Raw genomic sequence first — 11,612 nt, 5'->3', positions numbered from 1 at the left:
GCTATATGTATTTTATCTGGGTCAATAAACCCAATATTTAGGATGCTCTTACTTTTACAATCCAGAATCTTCATTCTGCATAATAGAGTACAAGTTATATATAGACAATGAATTGAAATAACTAAACAAGTTACATGTAGACAACGAATTGAAAAACGTACAGACAATAGCAACTCATAAGCGATTTGTCGAGGGCGTCGCCATTGTACATCTGGAAGAGTTCATCAAAGTCGATATGGATTTCTTCGGGGCGGCCGTAGTACTCCCGTGGGACACTCGGCACGATCATCGTTCTCCCATTCTTTGATTCACTTAAGTACCATTTATGCAAGTAACGCATATTTGTTGGGAGATCATCTTTGCCAAAGGCTCTCCCATGACAAACGGTGGCTTAGGGGCTACCACAGCCTTGGGTATCCTGTCGTCTTGGGAAGCCAGCAAATCTTCAACCGAGATACCACATTCATCTGCCAACTCCTTTGCTCTTTCAAAAGCTTGCCCCTGCACCGGAGGGGGAACATTCTCGGTTAACACCTTGAAGGGTGGGATCGACAAGTTTGGCCTGTTGTCCAAGCTGAGGAACGTCTGATTTTTTCTTGCTTGTAGTTGAACTTGATTTGCTCCCACTTGCACTTGCACGTGAGCTGCTCTTTTTCACTTCCTTCTGCAATGTGCGTGTATAGTCATCAGGCTTATAGTGTAAGTCATACTGTGATGGAAGGGTTATGAAGTCTTTTGCCCATGCTATTTGCTTCTCGGTGACCCAAGTCCGGCGGCGGTGATCGAGATGGACTCGTGTTGTGCTGGCCGATGTCATGTGGAGGGCTTGGAGATAATGGAGGTGTAGGTGACCTGCGACGACTCGGAGGCGGTGTTGTCCTTTGGGCTGAGCCTAGAAGCTTGATGTAGTTCTTGTCCCATAGGATGACTCCACCCAGTACTTCTCCGAGTGTCCTCTCATCTTCGGGTCCAGCTATGTCGAGCTCCATGTCATTAAACCCCGTCATGATTTCATCCACCCCGACTTTAGCAAAGCCAGCTGGAATCTCACGGCCATGCCAGCGTGCATCAGGGCCAGAAGGTAAAGCTTGTCCGACGGCCACCTTCATGGATATGTTCTTGAATTTCTGATGGAGTTCACATGATGTTGACTCCTTGATTCCATCCACGGGGTAGCCGGGACCGCCCTCTATCATTCTTCATTCATCGTCGGGCGGGGCCTCAGATTCAGCCATGCTGCTTTTCCGCTTAGATGGGGCGCCGGTAATATCAAGTGCAGGATCTTCCTGGCGCGGTACTCCTCTAAGCTCATCAATCTGCTTCTGTTGCTCGTTAATCCTGGCAAGCAACTAGTTGAACTTGTCATTCTCCTCATCCTGCTGCCGCTTCTTTGCTCTCTCTCGGCTTCTGTAAGTGTCTTGGTCTCTGGCAAACCCAAGCCACCACGGGTAAGAAGGACCGAAGCCTCGCGTTCGTCCTCCATGTTCGTCATTGCCGAGGACCAGTGTGAGCAAATCTTTAGCTCTATCTGCAGTGAACTTTCTTTGTCCCTCCTTAATTTCTTTCACTATCCTTTTCCAATTCTCCCTGGGTATCCTAAGATCGTCATTGCAGATGAGGTCCCCTGTTGTTTCGTCGTACGACCCACCATGCGCAAGGAACCAATTTCTTGCTCTCAGTTCCCACTCATCACGGAGTGGTTCAGGTACGATGCCTTTATGTGTCAGATCTTGCTCTTTCTTATCCCACTTTGGGATGGCAGTCTCATAGCCCCCTGGCCCCAGCTTGTTGCGATATTTCTTCTTGTCGGCATTTATCTTGTTCTTTTCTGATAATGCCTCGGCATCTTCTGACTCCTTGTACTCCTGAAATGCCTTCCAGTGATTCGCCTGCTTGGCTAGATACCCCTCGAATACTGGCACTTTCTGTGTCTTCAGATAGTTTTTCCATAGCTTCTTCTTCCAGCTACGGAACAGTTCGGCCATCTTCTTCAGAGTCCATTGCTTGACTTTGGCCCTCAGTTTGTCTACGGCGTCTTCATTCTCACATTCTGGCAGGTTGAAATGTGACATGAGATCATTCCAAAGGTTATCTTTGTACCTTTCGGCGACATAGTCACTATCGGCTGCCCCTTTGCACTTGTTCCACTCCCGAACGCTGATCGGGACGTGATCCCTAACAGAACTCCGTATTGCTTCTTGAATGTGTCGGCAGCATTCTTAGGAAGCTTGGGTTCGCCCGTAGGAAATATCACCTCAAATGTGTAATGCGTCCGTGCATCCAACTTTCTAGTCGGGCCCCGTTTCGTAGTTTTGCTCGATGTGGAGGCCTAAGAAGGAGAAACATTCGTCAAATGAATGTATATGTATACAATATAGAGCTATCTCCAATATTTTTCACATATTACAAGTGATTGTCGAACTTCATATGTATACCTCACCGGACTTCTCCTCTTCACCGGCTTCTCCATCAGTGGAGCTATCACCTTCTCCGTCATTGGACCTAGCTCCTGCCCCATCGGCTTCATCTTCGTGTCGCTCGACCTCCATTCCAACGTCCTGGTTTAGATATGACGACGGAGAATCAGCTGGTTCAATGTCGGGGCCGTCTTTGATTATATCTTCGAGAAGTTCTTCCTCTTCGAGGTTCCTGATATGTGGATCCATAGTTCTGCAAAAAACGGATTCTCTTAACCTTTGTACCAAAAAAGAATTATTCTATCAGGAACACCGTTCCAAAACAACTGAAGTTCCGGGTCGTGGCTGCACCCGGGACTCCTAGATTTCTGCATAGTATTCAAAGTAGGAGTACTTTTCCAATTTGAGCATTCAATAAGCAAAACCAAATCGTAAAACAAAGTAGTATTCAAATTAGCATGCATTCAATTATAAGCTAATACATCATCACTTTTGTCCGTACATCATCGAATATTATCACTAATACTCCTGGAATACTATGATACATATAGCATCACTAATACATCTAGAACCGTAGCGCCCGACGGGTATCGGCGCGGGCGGTGGACACCCAAAGAGAAGGAACCATCACAGGATCATAGCTCCAGTGAGATCCCCGAAGAACCTGCCAGGTATGCTCGAACCTGCCCTCCAACGCAACCATGTAGCGACGGACGTGCTCATCCTCCTCGCTGACACGGTGACGTACCACCTCCGCGGTGTCCGGAAGCCTCGGCACCCTCACTGGCCCACGCGACCGCCACCAAACAAGGATCGGGTCAACGACGGGCTGGCTCCTCACCAACCTAGGCCCCCCGGAAGGTAGCACCTCCCAATACTAGCCGGGCGGAGCCCAGTCCCGGACAGGGCCCCTCTGATCAAGCAGGTGTCCTCCGCCGAGTCGACGACGAGGATGCGGGATAGGCATCGTAAAATGAACTAAAAAAATAAACTAGTTCTATTAATTTTCTTGCTAAAAATAAACTATTAACACTTAAGCATATACAATAGCAAAATTAAACTATTAACATTTAAGCATATACAATAGCAAAATTAAGCAATAATCTAAGAAACACTATTAACACTTAAGCATATACACTATACAATAGCAAAATTAAATGACAAAAAAATATATTTCTTCTTCTTGTAACCCTAAACTAATTTTTCCTCTTCTTCTATTTCTCCTCTTCTTCTACTTCTTCTTATACTTCTACTTCTCCTCTTCTTGTAGTACTTCTCCTCTTCTCTTCTTCTACTTCTCCTCCCTCCTCTTCTAATTTTTTCTCTTCTTCTACTTCTCCTCTTCTTCTATTTTTCCTCTTCTTCTCCTCTCCTTCTCTTCTTATTCTCCTTTTTCTTCTTTTCTTCTCCTCCTCTTCTTATTTTCATTTTCCCTAATCTTATTTTCTTAGTTTTGTTCATATTTCTTCTTCTTGTAACCCTAACCTAATTCTAAATATTACTAACCCTAATAATCTAGCACAAACCTAATAACAATAGGAATTAAATGACAAAAAAATCTTTTTCTTTTTCTTCTTTTCTTCTCCTTTTTCTTCTTTTCTTCTCCTTTTTCTTCCTTTCTTCTCATTTTTATTCTTCTCTTCTCCTTTTTCTTCTTTTCTTCTACTGGCCGGAGGGTTGGGGAGGAGGGGGCGGGGTTCTTACCGACCGGAGGTGTCGACGGCGCGCCGCGGCGACGAGGGCGGCGGGCGGCGAGGAGGTCGGCGGCGGCGAGGAGGACGACGACGACGGCGAGGAGGACGGCAGGCGGCGGCGAGCAGGACGTCGGGCAGCCTGACGGCGTCGTCGAGTTCGTCGCTGTGCCGCGTCGGGCAGGAGAACGAGAGGAAGAAGAAGAGAAATGGACGATTTGGGTTGGAATTTTTCGAAGTCCCGCTTATATAGGTGGATCTTTAGTCCCAATGCGTGACTCAGACCGGGACTAAAGACCCCCTTTAGTCCCGGGTGGAGCCACGACCCGGGACTAAAGCCCCTCGTTTCTCGCCTCCTCGCCTGCCGAAAAGGGGTCTTTAGTCCCGGGGCGTGGCTACAACCGGGACTAAAGGTGGTCTATAGTCCCGGGGCGTGGCTCCAACCGGAACTAAAGCCCCTCCTCGGCTGTACGATAAGTTTAGTCCCACCTCGCCCAGCGAGGGGGACTAACACTTGTTTATAAGCCCCGTCGCAGCTTCTCCATCGAGCTCCTCTCTAAAGCAGGCTTATGGGCCTAAACTTACTGAAAATTATAACTATATTAGAAATTATAGGGAAAATTCAATCTAAATTCAAATGAGAATTTAGATTGAATTTTCTCTATGATTTCGAATATAGTTTCATTTTTTTCTATTTTCATAATTAATAATTTTGACTATCCAAACTATTATCTATTTTGTTATTTTCAATTAAAAACTATGTTTATTAAAAATTCTTTTTGCATATTTGAGAATTTGACAAAACTATGATAATGAAAAGTGTTTCAAATTGAATAAATAATGCAAACCTATTGTTTATTTTCATAATTAATAATTTTGACTATCCAAACTATTATCTATTTTGTTATTTTCAATTAAAAACTATGTTTATTAAAAATTCTTTTTGCATATTTGAGAATTTGACAAAACTATGATAACGATAAGTGTTTCAAATTGTATAAATAATGCAAAACTATTTTTTATTTTCATAATTAATAATTTTGACTATCCAAACTATTATGTATTTTGTTATTTTCAATTAAAAACTATGTTTATTAAAAATTCTTTTTGCATATTTGAGAATTTGACAAAACTATGATAATGAAAAGTGTTTCAAATTGAATAAACAATGCAAAACTATTTTTTATTTTCATAATTAATAATTTTGACTATCCAAACTATTATCTATTTTGTTATTTTCAATTAAAAACTATATTTATTAAAAATTCTTTTTGCATATTTGAGAATTTGACAAAACTATGATAATGATAAGTGTTTCAAATTGTATAAATAATGCAAAACTATTTTTTATTTTCATAATTAATAATTTTGACTATCCAAACTATTATCTATTTTGTTATTTTCAATTAAAAACTATGTTTATTAAAAATTCTTTTTGCATATTTGAGAATTTGACAAAACTATGATAATGAAAAGTGTTTCAAATTGAATAAACAATGCAAAACTATATTTTATTTTCATAATTAATAATATTGACTATCCAAACTATTATCTGTTTTGTTATTTTCAATTAAAAACTATGTATATTAAAAATTCTTTTTGCATATTTGAGAATTTGACAAAACTATGATAATGAAAAGTGTTTCCAATTGAATAAATAATACAAACTATTTTTTATTTTCATAATTAATAATTTTGACTATCCAAACTATTATCTCTCGAAGTAGCAGCGTTTCGAACGAGAACTCATCTGGTATATTTCGTGCATTTACTTATTTTTTTAGCTCGTTGATCCTGAAATTGAAAAGCACTACAAATGAACTCTGAAAATGTTGAAAGTTTGCATGCTATCATCATTTCACCCACATAGCATGTGTTAAAAATTTGAGAGAGCTACGACAAAAACTGGATGCAGTTCGTGTACAAAACGAACAATCTCTCTCGAAGTAGCAGCGTTTCGAACGAGAACTCGTCTCTTACAAAGGGATTTCATTTTTTTAAACTTATTTGAACTCCATACTTTTTGTGTGTTCAAAATGCACCATTCAAAGGCACATCAAAAAATTTCAACAATTTCTGAATACATTTGGTATATTTCGTGCATTTTTTTTGAGCTAGTTGATCCTGAAATTGAAAAGCACTACAAATTAACTCTAAAAATGTTGAAAGTTGGCATGCTATCATCATTTCACCCACATAGCATGTGTTGAAAAGTTGAGAGGGATACGACAAAAACTGGATGCAGTTCGTGTACAAAACGGACAATCTCTCTCGAAGTAGCAGCGTTTCGAACGAGAACTCATCTCTTACAAAGGGATTTCATTTTTTTGAACTTATTTGAACTCCATACTTTTTGTGTGTTCAAAATGCACCATTCAAAGGCACATCACAAAATTTCAACAATTTCTGACTTCATTTGGTATATTTCGTGCATTTACTTATTTTTTTTGAGCTAATTCACCCTGAAATTGAAAAGCACTACAAATGAACTCTGCAAATGTTGAAACTTGGCATGCTATCATCATTTCACCCACATAGCATGTGTTAAAAAGTTGAGAGGGCTACGACAAAAACTGGATGCAGTTCGTGTACAAAACGGACAATCTCTCTCGAAGTAGCAAGGTTTCGAACGAGAACTCATCTTTTAAAAAGGATTTCATTTTTTTGAACTTATTTGAACTCCATACTTTTTGTGTGTTCGAAATGCACCATTCAAAGGCACGTCACAAAATTTCAACAATTTCTGACTTCATTTGGTATATTTCGTGCATTTACTTATTTTTTTTGAGCTAGTTGACCCTGAAATTGAAAAGCACTACAAATGAACTCTGAAAATGTTGAAAGTTGGCATGCTATAATCATTTCACCCACATATCATGTGTTAAAAAGTTGAGAGGGCTACGACAAAAACTGGATACAGTTCGGGTACAAAACGGACAATTCAAAGGCACATCACAAAATTTCAACATTTTCTGACTTCATTTGGTATATTTCGTGCATTTACTTATTTTTTTTTGAGCTAGTTGACCCTGAAATTGAAAAGCACTACAAATGAACTCTCAAAATGTTGAAAGTTGGCATGCTACCACCATTTGACCCACATAGCATGTGTTGAAAAGTTGAGAGGTATATGACAAAAGCTGGATGCAGTTCGTGTACAAAACGGACAATCTCTCCCGAAGTAGGAGGGTTTCGAACGAGAACTCATCTTTTATAAAGGGATTTCATTTTTTTGAACTTATTTGAACTCCATACTTTTTGTGTGTTCAAAATGCACCATTCAAAGGCACATCACAAAATTTCAACAATTTCTGACTTAATTTGGTATATTTCGTGCATTTACCTATTTTTTTTAGCTAGTTGACCCTGAAATTGAAAAGCACTAGAAATGAACTCTGAAAATGTTGAAAGTTGGCATGGTATCATCATTTCACCCATATAGCATGTGTTAAAAAGTTGAGAGGGCTATGAAAAAAACTGGATGCAGTTTGTGTACAAAACGGACAATGTCTCTCGAAGTAGGAGGGTTTCGAACGAGAACTCTTCTCTTACAAAGGGATTTCATTTTTTTGAACTTATTTGAACTCCATACTTTTTGTGTGTTCAAAATGCACCATTCAAAGGCACATCACAAAATTTCAACAATTTCTGACTTCATTTGGTATATTTCGTGCATTTACTTATTTTTTTTGAGCTAGTTGATCCTGAAATTGAAAAGCACTACAAATGAACTCTGAAAATGTTGAAAGTTGGCATGCTATCATCATTTCACCCACATAGCATGTGTTGAAAAGTTGAGAGGGCTACGAAAAAACTGGATGCAGTTCGTGTACGAAACGGACAATCTCTCTCGAAGTAGCAGGGTTTCGAACGAGAACTCATCTCTTACAAAGGGATTTCATTTTTTTGAACTTATTTGAACTCCATACTTTTTGCGTGTTCAAAATGCACCATTCAAAGTCACATCACAAAATTTCAACAATTTCTGACTACATTTGGTATATTTCGTGCATTTACTTATTTTTTTTGAGCTAGTTGATCCTGAAATTGAAAAGCACTACAAATGAACTCTGAAAATGTTGAAAGTTGGCATGCTATCATCATTTCACCCACATAGCATGTGTTAAAAAGTTGAGAGGGCTACGACAAAAACTGGATGCAGTTCGTGTACAAAACGGACAATCTCTCTCGAAGTAGCAGCGTTTCGAACGAGAACTCATCTCTTACAAAGGGATTTCATTTTTTTGAACTTATTTGAACTCCATACTTTTTTTGTGTTCAAAATGCACCATTCAAAGTCACATCACAAAATTTCAACAATTTCTGACTACATTTAGTATATTTCGTGCATTTACTTATTTTTTTTGAGCAAGTTGATCCTGAAATTGAAAAGCACTACAAATGAACTCTGAAAATGTTGAAAGTTGGCATGGTATCATCATTTCACCCACATAGCATGTGTTAAAAAGTTGAGAGGGCTACGAAAAAACTGGATGCAGTTCGTGTACAAAACGGACAATCTCTCTCGAAGTAGGAGCGTTTCGAACGAGAACTCGTCTCTTACAAAGGGATTTCATTTTTTTGAACTTATTTGAACTCCATACTTTTTGTGTGTTCAAAATTCACCATTCAAACGCACATCAAAAAATTTCAACAATTTGTGACTTCATTTGGTATATTTCGTGCATTTACTTATTTTTTTTGAGCTAGTTGACCCTGAAATTGAAAAGCACTACAAATGAACTCTGCAAATGTTGAAAGTTGGCATGCTATCATCATTTCACCCACATAGCATGTGTTGAAAAGTTGAGAGGGCTACGACAAAAACTGGATGCAGTTCGTGTACAAAACGGACAATCTCTCTCGAAGTAGCAAGGTTTCGAACGAGAACTCATCTCTTACAAAGGGATTTCATTTTTTTGAACTTATTTGAACTCCATACTTTTTGTGTGTTCGAAATGCACCATTCAAAGGCACGTCACAAAATTTCAACAATTTCTGACTTCATTTGGTATATTTCGTGCATTTACTTATTTTTTTTGAGCTAGTTCACCCTGAAATTGAAAAGCACTAGAAATGAACTCTAAAAATGTTGAAAGTTGGCATGCTATCATCATTTCACCCACATAGCATGTGTTAAAAAAAGTTGAGAGGGCTACGAAAAAACTGGATGCAGTTCGTGTACAAAACGGACAATCTCTCTCGAAGTAGCAGGGTTTCGAACGAGAACTCATCTCTTACAAAGGGATTTCATTTTTTTGAACTTATTTGAACTCCATACTTTTTGTGTGTTCAAAATGCACCATTCAAAGGCACATCACAAAATTTCAACAATTTCTGACTTCATTTGGTATATTTGGTGCATTTACTTATTTTTTTTGAGCTAGTTCACCCTGAAATTGAAAAGCACTACAAATGAATACTGAAAATGTTGAAAGTTGGCATGCTATAATCATTTCACCCACATAGCATGTGTTAAAAAGTTGAGAGGGCTACGAAAAAACTGGATGCAGTTCGTGTACAAAACGGACAATCTCTCTCGAAGTAGCAGGGTTTCGAACGAGAACTCATCTCTTACAAAGGGATTTCATTTTTTTGAACTTATTTGAACTCCATACTTTTTGTGTGTTCAAAATGCACCATTCAAAGGCACAACACAAAATTTCAACAATTTCTGACTTTATTTGGTATATTTGGTGCATTTACTTATTTTTTTTGAGCTAGTTCACCCCGAAATTGAAAAGCACTACAAATGAACTCTAAAAATGTTGAAAGTTGGCATGCTATCATCATTTCACCCACATAGCATGTGCTAAAAAGTTGAGAGGGCTACGAAAAAACTGGATGCAGTTCGTGTACAAAACGGACAATCTCTCTCGAAGTAGCAGGGTTTCGAACGAGAACTCATCTCTTACAAAGGGATTTCATTTTTTTTAACTTATTTGAACTCCATACTTTTTGTGTGTTCAAAATGCACCATTCAAAGTCACATCACAAAATTTCAACAATTTCTGACTACATTTGGTATATTTCGTGCATTTACTTATTTTTTTTGAGCTAGTTGATCCTGAAATTGAAAAGCACTACAAATGAACTCTGAAAATGTTGAACGTTGGCATGCTATCATCATTTCACCCACATAGCATGTGTTAAAAAGTTGAGAGGGCTACGACAAAAACTGGATGCAGTTCGTGTACAAAACGGACAATCTCTCTCGAAGTAGGAGCGTTTCGAACGAGAACTCGTCTCTTACAAAGGGATTTCATTTTTTTGAACTTATTTGAACTCCATACTTTTTGTGTGTTCAAAATTGACCATTCAAAAGCACATCAAAAAATTTCAACAATTCTGACTACATTTGGTATATTTCGTGCATTTACTTAATTTTTTTGAGCTAGTTGATCCTGAAATTGAAAACGACTACAAATGAACTCTGAAAATGTTGAAAGTTGGCATGCTATCATCATTTCACCCACATAGCATGTGTTAAAAAGTTGAGAGGGCTACGACAAAAACTGGATGCAGTTCGTGTACAAAGCGGACAATCTCTCTCGAAGTAGCAGGGTTTCGAACGAGAACTCATCTCTGACAAAGGGATTTCATTTTTTTGAACTTATTTGAACTCCATACTTTTTGTGTGTTCAAAATGAACCATTCAAAGGCACATCACAAAATTTCAACAATTTCTGACTTCATTTGGTATATTTCGTGCATTTACTTATTTTTTTTTGAGCTAGTTGACCCTGAAATTGAAAAGCACTACAAATGAACTCTGAAAATGTTGAAAGTTGGCATGCTATCATCATTTCACCCACATAGCATGTGTTAAAAAGTTGAGAGGGCTACGACAAAAACTGGATGCAGTTCGTGTACAAAACGGACAATCTCTCTCGAAGTAGCACGGTTTCGAACGAGAACTCATCTCTTAAAAAGCTTTTCATTTTTTTGAACTTATTTGAACTCCATACTTTTTGTGCGTTCAAAATGCACCATTCAAAGTCACATCACAAAATTTCAACAATTTCTGACTTCATTTGGTATATTTCGTGCATTTACTTATTTTTTTGAGCTAGTTGACCCTGAAATTGAAAAGCACTACAAATGAACTCTGAAAATGTTGAAAGTTGGCATGCTAAAATAATTTCACCCACATAGCATGTGTTAAAAAGTTGAGAGGGCTACGACAAAAACTGGATGCAGTTCGTGTACACAACGGACAATCTCTCTCGAAGTAGTAGGGTTTCGAACGAGAACTCATTTCTTAAAAAGCTTTTCATTTTTTTGAACTTATTTGAACTCCATACTTTTTGTGCGTTCAAAATGCACCATTCAAAGGCACATCACAAAATTTCTACAATTTCTGACTTCATTTGGTATATTTCGTGCATTTACTTTTTTTTTTTTGAGCTAGTTGACCCTGAAATTGAAAAGCACTACAAATGAACTCTGAAAATGTTGAAAGTTGGCATGCTATCATCATTTCACCCACATAGCATGTGTTAAA

The sequence above is a fragment of the Hordeum vulgare genome, chromosome 5H, assembly GCF_904849725.1.
Source record: "Hordeum vulgare subsp. vulgare chromosome 5H, MorexV3_pseudomolecules_assembly, whole genome shotgun sequence".
NCBI classification, from domain to species: Eukaryota; Viridiplantae; Streptophyta; class Magnoliopsida; order Poales; family Poaceae; genus Hordeum; species Hordeum vulgare.
Note: the sequence above shows the minus strand (reverse complement) of the source record.